This window comes from Pteronotus mesoamericanus, unplaced genomic scaffold (assembly GCF_021234165.1).
Source record: "Pteronotus mesoamericanus isolate MK-2021 breed Mesoamerican mustached bat unplaced genomic scaffold, CSHL_Meso_final contig_20, whole genome shotgun sequence".
Taxonomy (NCBI): domain Eukaryota; kingdom Metazoa; phylum Chordata; class Mammalia; order Chiroptera; family Mormoopidae; genus Pteronotus; species Pteronotus mesoamericanus.
This window is the reverse complement of record NW_026555085.1, coordinates 2,415,777-2,425,653: the sequence shown is the minus strand read 5'-3', so window position 1 is coordinate 2,425,653 and position 9,877 is coordinate 2,415,777. Positions and strand designations below refer to the sequence as shown.

The window sequence follows — 9,877 nt, the reverse complement described above, 5'->3', positions numbered from 1 at the left end:
GTTGGTCTTTCAGTCTCTACTTGAGATCAGAGTGCCTTTTTCCTCCAGCCCCCAACTCGCCCTACCCTGCTCCTCCTTCCCTGTAGCCACCAGATGTTAGCCCCTTCTGCTCTCCACAGATTTTCCCCCATACCCGCCTCCTGCCTCTGGCTGTCCTTAACTAAGCCTTCCTCCTAATTTTCAGGCCTCTTCCTTGTCTCCACTGAACCCCAACTGTCTTCCCAAATCTACGTCCTGGTGTTCAGCCACTGCCCAGGCTCACCTGCCATTAGTCTAGAAATTTGCTGAAGTAGGAGAGTAAAAAGGGGGCGGTGATCTCATCGGAGTAGAGGAGGTGGGCTGAGCAGGCAGGAAAGGCAGCATAGGGCAGGGGAGCGCAGAAGAAAGACCACCTATCAGCAGGCAGGGTGCAGGTGGGAACAAGGAGACCCTGAAAAGGCCCTGTGCTGGGGAGGGAAGTTTCCTTCTGCCTCATGCCCTCAGGAGAGAATTGGTCGGGGACAAGAGCAGTGCTAGCGCCACACGGGGAGCAGTGTGGCAGCTGGGAAGAGGTGGGAGGAGAGGTGCCGCAAAGGAAAGCAGAGGGGCTGTCTGTGGGGAAGGTTGTTGGTAGCAAGGAGAAAGCAGGTTTGAGAGCAGGAGCAACAGGTGGAGAAATGGGTGCAGGGGAATAGCACAAGGGTGGGGAGGATGTCAAATTGGGCAAAAATTAGGCTGGGGAAGAAGAGTAAGAATGGGATGGGGAAAGGACACAGGAGGTAGTAACAGGGACGCAGGGGGGCAAGGTGAGGGTATTGTGGGACTCTGATCCCAGACAGAGGGGACCAGCGGTGAGTCGGGAGGAGAGGAGGGGCATGTGATGACATTGGAGGGCCTGGGATGGGTGGGAGGACCTGCCCTATCTCCGCTCCCCTCCCTGACCTCATGCTGTTCCTCCCCTTCTCCTCCCCCTGCTCGCTACAGCCTCCCTCCTTCTCACTGTCGCTGGCTGCCTAGATAGACGGGCTGTGGCTCAGTGAGCCCTGCTGCAGGGAACAAGCAAGGGATACCCAGGAGCTCAGGGCTGCCAAGGGAATCCCACCCTGCCCTTCCCTGAGGGCCCAGCTCCTGAGGCTGGGGAGAGAACAGGTGCAGAGCCACTGCAGTTGCTCATTGCTCAGGTAAGGAACAGAGAGCTCTGGGGAGACCAAGGGAAGAGTTGGGAGATGTGGGGGCTCTAGCCTATCCCTATATCCCAGGCAAGGGTTGGCACAATCACTCTCAAGGGACCCTCCCACCGAAGGGACTTCGTGTCGGTGCAGTGAAAATAGGACTCTGTACTGGGGACTGGACTCCCTGTAGAGGGAGCAGCGGGGAGGAAGGTTAGTTCATGGGTAGAGGGGTGGACTGGATCAGGTGGCAGCACCAGGGTGAAGGTGGTTATCCGTGAAGTGGGGCTCTGGACCGCAGAGGTGCTGTGGGAAAGCAGGGGCTGGCTGAGCTGGAGGAACCCCAAGTGCTCTGGCTGGAGCAGCTGAGCCCAAGCCCAGGAAGGTGCCAGAGAAAGCTGCTTAGGGCATCCAGATGGGGACTGCCAGGTGATAGCACGTGGGTGGCAGCGCCTGGGAGGGAGGGCTGGGGGTCTTGAGCCTTTAGGAAATGCTGGAATGGAGCAGAGTCAGGACTCTCAGGTCTGGGATGGGCATAGAGCCTGCAGAGAGGATCCTAAAACTTATTCTTGGCCGAGAGCTCTGCGCCCATGACTCACGGTTCAGCAGGGCTGGGATGACTGAGAGATGCCTCTAGGGGCACAAAGGCTCCATCCTCAATCCCCTTCCAAGCTCCCCCCTGCTTCAGTCTGTTTGAACCTCCCTCCCCCCATACACGTGACACACCCGGGGTGGGGTGGGTGGGCCCCTTATCTTGCCTGGAAAGAATGTCATGGCTTGGAAACAACTGGAAATGAACTGAAAGGAACTACTGGGAAGCAACTCGGAAACACAGCAGCTGCTGTCTGCCCCTTTCCAGTCTCTGCCCACTTCCCAGATCCCCAGCCTCTTCCCCTCTTCCCCAGGCCAGTCTCCAAATTCCTGGGGACCTAGCGCCTCAATTCCTCAAACTTCCTTGCTCTTGAGCCCTGGTCACTCCATGCAGAACCAAAACCTGCCTTCCTGTCTCTCACTGCCCCCGCGCCGGGGGTTGGGGGTGGTTTGGAAATCCTGTCTCTTAATGTTTCCGTTTGCTGGCCAATTAGCTCCCCGGAATATGGGACATCGGGTCCCCAACGTGGCCCTGCCTGGCACCTACTTGCCACCTGGCTCCAACTCAGTATTTGGACGCCCCTCATCTTCCTTTCTCTCACATTCCTGGAATCCTCCTACCTCCACCCGTCATGTGGCATGAGAGGCAAAGGGAGGCGTGGGGACATCTCTCATGGAACATCCCTCATGGAAGCCAGCTCCTCTCTCCACCTCTTAGGACCTAGAGTCCCCGATGAGTGAAGTGTCAGAGTTGGCCACAACGTGAATACCCTGCCCGCTGAGTCACGCCTTGGGAAGATGCCCTGACCCCTGCCAGCCCTCCAGCCATGGGGAGGGTACCAAGAGGGAGAGGGCACGCTCCCCTCTCCGGTTCCCCTCTCCGCTGCAGAAAGGCTCCCCGGCATTGCAGTTGGGGCATGAAGCCAGAAAGACAACAAGACACCCAAGTTCCTTGCTGTCCTAGTGCTGAGAGAAGAGGGGAAGTCTTCCAGGAGCTGGAAGTGGGGCCTGGAGGGTGGTGGTGACAGGGCAGGAGAGGTTGGGAAGGAGGCTCTGGGGGTGTAGCCGGTGGGGGCCCCTCCTGCACTCAGACCAGCCTCCCTACTTTCCTGCTTCCTGCTGCAGACTCCCCCCTCCCCGCCACACGGGGAAAGACATGGGATCTGGTGGGCTGGGGACAGCGGGGGAGGGGGGGATACTGGACAGCTCCCAAAGGCCTCCAGAGGAGTGGGGCCCTGGTAGCCTCCTTGTTCCCCCTCAGGAAGGGCCTCCCATTTGATTCTCACTCCAGCTAAGTTCTTTGACTCACATAGCTGCCTTCAGAGCCAAGAAGAAATCAGCGCTCTGAGTGTGGAGGACCGTGAAGGAGAGGGGGGTTTGTGTGTGTGTGTGTGTGTGTGTGTACACACGCACACACCCATCTATAAAGATGCAGGCTATATTTGTATTTGTGGATGAGTACACACAAGTATATGTGTACATGTATTTGTATGTGTGCATGCCCCCTGTGACTTACATGGCCTTAGACACAGGGTGACAGGATTTGAGGGTAAGTACCCACCTCATACCCAAGGCTGCACCCCAAGCTGAGAGACAGGATGGGGGGAGCAAGGAACGGCAGCTCTGTGTATCAGACCTCTTCACCTGCCCTTTCTTGGGCAGGGTGCACTCAGTGCACACATGTTCCATCTCTGTTGTCGAGCTCCCTTTTGTCTTTTGTGGTCTGGCAGTCCTGTGTGATGGCGAGTAGTCCTGAAAACTCCTTCTCCTCAGACATAGAGGAAAAGCTTAGGAGTAGGAAGTCAGTAAATGTGTGTATGTGGGAGGAAGGTGCAAGCACTGTCCCCTCCTCCCCTCCAGTCAGCATTTCCACCCCTCCCCCTGCCCTTTTTCTCATCAGCCTCTCAGGTCTGGAAGAGCCACAGTTCACACCTCTCTTTAGCCCTTTTCCTGAACGGAACTTGGGCCACCCCCTGCACACTCCTGGCTCACCCTGAGCATCCACTACCTCTCCTCTAAACCTTCTCTTCCTGTGCTCCTCAGCGCTCATCTCAGTGAATTCCACAAACACAACTGTGTAATCAGCACCTCAATCAAGAAATAGGACATTCTTAAAAAACAAAAAAAAAGATTTTTTTTATTTTTAGAGAGAGAAAGGGTGGGAGAAAGAGGGAGAGAAACATCAATCGGTTGCCTCTCGTACCTGCCCTGACTGGACCAGATGAACCTGCAACCCAAGCACGTGCCCTGGCTGGGGGTGGACTTGATCTTCCACTTGGCAGGACAACGCCCAGTCAACTGAGCCGCTTGGGTCAAGGCAAAATAGGACATTCTTAGCACCTCAGAATTTCCCCACCATGCCCCCAAAAGTACCACACTTCTGACTTGTAGCACTGCAGCTTAGTGTTGTTGCTCCTCAAACCTCACATAAATAGAAATTTTCAGCAGGTTCTCGTTTGTGTCTGGCTGTGTTTGCTCAACCCTGTATTAGTAAGAGCCATCCATGTGATTGCATACAGCCGTAGTTGTCTCATTGCTTTATTTCATTCCACTGTGTGAATAATCCACTTTATTTAATCCAGTCCACTGATGTGAGACATTTGGACAGTTCCCAGTTTGAGGCTACTATGAACATTAATGTTATGGTCAGTATATTCCTAGAAGTGGAATTGCTGGGTCATAGGGTTTGCATATAGCTTCAGTAGAGTCTGCCAAACAATTCTCCAAAGCGTTTGTACCCGCTGGGTCTTCCAGGATCCACACGTGGCCTGCACTCTGCCCAAGCTGCTGTTTCTAACCATCTTCCAGTCCCAGATACTCTGTGATCCTAGCTCTGACTTTGGTCCTATCCTTGGTGTGAGCTCTGACTCTAGTCTTGGGCTTAAATTGAACTTTTCATTTTATCGTATAGTCAATAAGTATTTATTGAGCACAGATGCAACCAAGAAATAAATAAACACAGGTGCCGTGCCACCACCGTGGACTGTACAGGTTAGCGGGCAAGACAGAGTATGGGCAAGAAAGTAATAAAATAATATCACAAGTAAATCTGTGATTTCAAAATTTTGTAAATGCTACAAGTGAGAGTTGCATGGTGCTGCAATAGCACATGATAGGGGGACCTGACCTGGGCAGGAAAGCTTCCTGAGGAAGTGATGTGGGGCTGAGCCCTGAAGGATGATGAGGCCAATAGAAAAGGGAAGAGCGGGCCACATGGAAGGAACCACACATACAAAGGTCTGGGGCTGGGAAGACAATGTGGGACTTACAGAAGGCCAGTGGAACTGGAATGGAGAGAGGGAGGGGAGTGTTGTGGAAGTTGAGGTGGGAAGAGTCAGCAGGCCAGATGATGCAGGGCTGGCTGGCAGTGTTTGAAGAGAATCCATCAGAGAGACATTGCAGAGTCTTTAGGGGGAGAGGGGCATCCTAGTTGCTTTTTCAGGATTGTAAGGGGCAAGAGTGGGAGCAGAGGGACTAACCAGGAGGCAAGTTCAGTTGTGAAGCAAAAGGTGGATTGGAGGCTGGTCTCTAACATTGATAAGAGGGAGAGAAATAATCAAACTAAAGAGATGTTTACAAGAAAATATGGGGAAATATGATGAAATATGATGGTGTTGAATGGGCTGTTAGATTTCTGGCTTGTAAAGCTGGATGAATGATGAGGCCATAACTCAGCAGAGAACACTGAGAGTGGATGGGGTTCGGAAGGACGATCATGAGTTCCATTTCAGACATCCTGAATTTGGAGTGCTCCAGAAGAGGTGCCAAGTAGGCAGTTGGATATATTGCTTAGAGTTAAGAGGAGATGACTAGGCTGATTTATAAATTGGAGTCTACTTGGGAAATGAAAGCCATGGTTCTGGAAGAAGGTCTCTAGGTGGGAGACGAGAGCGGTAGGTCAACTCTGGCTGCACGCCACAGTCACCTGGGGAGCTTGTTAAAAGTACTGAATTAAATTCAGTCATTCTTGCCACCTGTCAAGGGTTCAAGCCACATATTTCTCCTGGCTACCATGTTGATAGCACAAATAGAGAATGTTTTTTTTTAAATTATATTTTATTGATTATGCCATTACAGTTGCCTCAATTTTTCCCCTTTGCCCCCTCTCCACCCAGCACCCCCTACTCCCTCAGGCAATTCCCACACCATTGTTTATGTCCATGAGTCATGCATATAAGTTCTTTGGCTACTCCATTTCTTATACTGTATTTTACATCCCTGTGGCTATTGTGTAACTACCTATTTGTAGTTATTTTCTTAAAAATTTTATCTATTTATTTTTAGAAGCGGGGGAGGGAGGGAGAAAGAGAGAGAGAGAGAAACATCAATGTGCAGTTGTCTCTTGCATGTGCCCCTACTGGGGACCTGGTCCACAACCCAAGCATGTGCCCTGACTGCAATTGAACCGGTGACCCTTTGGTTCACAGGCCAGCACTCAATCCAGTGAGCCACACCAGCCAGGGCCCTATTTGTAATTCTTAATCCACTCACCTCTTCACTCTTTCCCCTACACCCTTCCCCGCATCTGGCAATCATCAAATCACTCTCTGTATAGCCACGATTCTATCCATGTCCCTGTTCTTCTTGTTTGCTTAGTTTGTTTTTTAGATTCAGTTGTTGATAGATATGTATTTATTGGCATTTTATTGTTCATAGTTTTGGTCTTCTTTTTCTTAAATAAGTCCCTTTAATATTTCATATAATAATGGTTTGGTTGTGGTGAACTCCTTTAGTTTTTTCTTGTCTGAGGAGCTCTTTAGGTGCCCTTCAATTCTAAATGGTAGCTTTGCTGGGTAAAGCAATCTTGGCTGAGGGTCCCTGCCTTTCATGACTTTGACTACTTCTTTTCAGCCCCTTCTAGCCTGCAAAGTTTCTTTTGAGAAATCAGCTGACAGTCCTAGAGGAACTCCCTTGTAGGTAACTAACCGCTTTTTCTCCTGCTGCTTTTAAGACTCTCCGTTTATCCCTAACCTTTGGCATTTTAATTATGATGTGCCTTAGAGTGGACCTCTTTGCATCCATCTTGTTTGGCACTCTCTGTGCTTCCTGGACTTGTATGTCTATTTCCTTCACCAAATTAGGAAAGTTTTCTTTTATTATTTTTTCAAATAGACTTCCAATTTCTTGCTCTTTTGTTTCTCCTTCTGGTACCGCTATGATGAGAATGTTGAAATGCTTGAACTTGTTCTTGAGGCTGCTTACACTATCCTTGTGTTTTTAGATTCTTTTTTCTTCTTGTTGTTCTGATTGGTTGTTTTTTGCTTCCTTTTGTTCCAAATCATTGATTTGATTCTCACCTTCATCCACTCTACTGTTGTTTCCCTGTAGATTGTGCTTTATTTCAATTAGTATATCCTTCATTTCTGACTGGATCTTTTTTATGCTGTTTAGGTCCTCACTGAGTTCCTTCATCATCCTTGTAACCAACGTTTTGAACTCTGCATCTGATAGATTGCTTATCTCCATTTTGTTTAGTTCTTTTTCTGGAGTTTTGATCTATTCTTTCATTTGGGCCATGTTTCTTTGTCTCCTCATTTTGGCAGCCTCCCTGTGTCTGTTTCTGTGTATTAGGTAGAGCTGCTTTGAGTCCGTATCTTGGTAGTGTGCCATAGTGCGGTAGGGTCCAGTGGCACAGCCTCCCCTATCACTCAAGCTGGGTACTTAAGGTGCATCCTTTGTGTGGGCTGAGTACACCCTCTTCTTGTAGTTTAGCCTTGCTTTCTGTTGTCAGGACAATGGGAGGGATTTACCCAGGCCAGTCAGCTGCAAGGACTGGCTGTGACCACTGACCACCAACCTCCTCCCTCTGTGGAGGATTGGCTGTGCAGGGGCAAGGAAATGATGTTCCGACATGGTCTGTAGGTATCTACTGGGTGTGCAGGCTCTGGGGTTTACCGGGTGGTACAGGCCAAGGTCAGCCCCAACCTGTGTTCTGCCTGGGGCCACCCTGCATGAGCTATAAAGCAATCTGAGAGGGCTGCTGACTGTGCTGGCCTTGGAGATTCCCAGGTGAAGCCAAGCTGTGAATCTAGGCTGGCTGCTGCTAGTGCCAAGCCTGGGAACACTTAGCAAGAGGTACGAGGACTAGGGGCTTACTGAGTCGGGCTGTTGCTTGTTTAATAGGGTTTAGGAAGTTGTGAAGCATGAGACCAGCTATTCATATGGAAAAGTCATGGTTAACAGTTTGGGTGGGCCCGGAAGTTGGGTGGGATGGAGCCTCAAGGATCTCTAGGGTGGAGCAAACAGTGTTAGCCAGGTTGATGGAGTCTCAGATATGGAACTCACCTGCCTGCTGCCCTGTGGCTCTGCGTAGGTGGGGGGAGGGTGCTCAGAAAAGGGACAGTGGCCTCTGCCTGTCTTTCCCTCTGGGAGGAAGCTATCCCCCAGCTTCCACCTTGATGGCAGACACTTCTCTTTCTCTCTGTATGCCACTGGTGCCTTTCAAGTTCTTGCTCTCCTAGTGCTGGAGCTCAGAGGCAGTCATTCTGAGTAAGTTGGTATGTGGATTCTCTAAGGGGAACTGCTTGGGGCTCCAGAAGTTTCTTCCAACTCAATCCCTGCTGGTTTTTGCAGCCAGATGTTATGGGAACCTATCCTCTTGGCACTGGAACCCTGGGCTCGGGGGCCTTGTGTGAGGCTGGAACTCCTCACTCCTGAGATATCCCTCCTGAATTTTTATCCACCACCCGTGGATGTGGGGAGTAGCCTGTTCTGCATCTCCACCTCTCGTACCAGTCTAGATGGATGTGGTTTCTTTAATTCCGTAGTTGTCAGACTTCCATTCAACTCGATTTCTGACAGTTCTGAGTGATGGTTGTTCTATATTTTAGTTGTAATTTTGATGTGGGTGTGTGAGGAGGTGAGCCATGTTTACCTATGCCGCTCTCTTGACCAGAAGTCCAGAGATAGAGAATGTTTAAAATGGAAAATGTAGTCAAAAGTGTTTAGTGATTTTGACAGATACTAGGTAAGATGAAGACAAATATCTCCTAGGTTTTGTGATACTGAGATAATTGGGAGGTCTTGGTGGGGGGGGGCTGTGTGGTGGGCTGAAAAGAGGTGTAGAGCCAGGTGAGAGTGCATTTGAGGCCTTAATTGGATAAAGGGGAAATAGAAACAGCCAAGTACAATTGATTAATTAATTTCTTTGAAAACTGGCCATGAAGTAGAGGATAGAGATATGTGGTGGCTGGAGGGAATATGAGATTGGGGGAGGTATTTTGTTTTATTTTAAGATATGACTTTCATACAGTGACATGCACAAATTTTAGGCGTGTAGCTCAATTAATTTTTGAATATATATGCATCTGTTTAACTACCACCCAGATCAAGGTGCAAAACATTTCCAGAAATCCCCCCTTATAACTCCTCCCAGTCAATATCATCCCTGAAAGTAATCCTAGCCTATCTTCTAAAAGCAATGATTTGCTTTTAGAAACTCATAAAAATAGCATCACTGAAAATGGTTGTGCGTATGTGGTTTCTTTTACTCAGCATTATGCGTATACAATTTGTTCATGACGTCCCATGTGGCAAGAGGGTATTTTCATCGCTGTATAATACTCCATTGTATGACAATGCTTCAATTTATTTCTCCATTTTACTATTAATGGATTCTTGAGTTGTTCCCAGTTTTGACTAGTATGAATAAATCTCATGAACATTTTCATATGTCGTTTGGGGGATGTGCAGTCATTTCAATTAGATATTTACCAAGAAGTAGAATTGCCAGGTTATAGGCTGTGTGCTTTAATTAGTAGATACTGCCAGTTTTCCAAAGTGGTTGTTCTAATTTATGCTCATTTTGTCAATAGATGAGAGTTCCAGTACCTTCATACACTTGCCAATGTCGAGTAATGTCAGTTCCTTTAATCGCAGCCATTCTGGTGGATATTTGATGACATCTCATTGTGGTTTTAATTTGCATTTCCCTGATTACTAGTGATGTTATTCACCTTTTCATGTTTATTGGCCCTTTGGATATACTGTATTCTTATTGCCAATTTAAAAAACTAGGTTGCTTGCCTTTTACTTGTTTTTGTTTTGAAGTTCTTTATTTTAGATTTTAAACCTCTTTCTCTATTTTTTTTCCCTGATATATCACATAGAGTTGAGCCTTGAACAAGGTGGAATTCAGC

At 48.8% G+C, this 9,877-nt stretch overlaps 1 protein-coding gene across 1 annotated transcript in view; it reads left to right on the top strand.

Moving 5' to 3' along the window:
• Nucleotides 1–974: 974 nt before the first annotated feature.
• Nucleotides 975–9,877, top strand: part of TNXB (tenascin XB) — a 57,519-nt gene continuing 48,616 nt past the window's right edge. Inside the window, 1 exon segment of the mRNA XM_054569144.1 lies at nt 975–1,160. The gene's annotated coding sequence lies outside the window, so the exon portion shown is untranslated.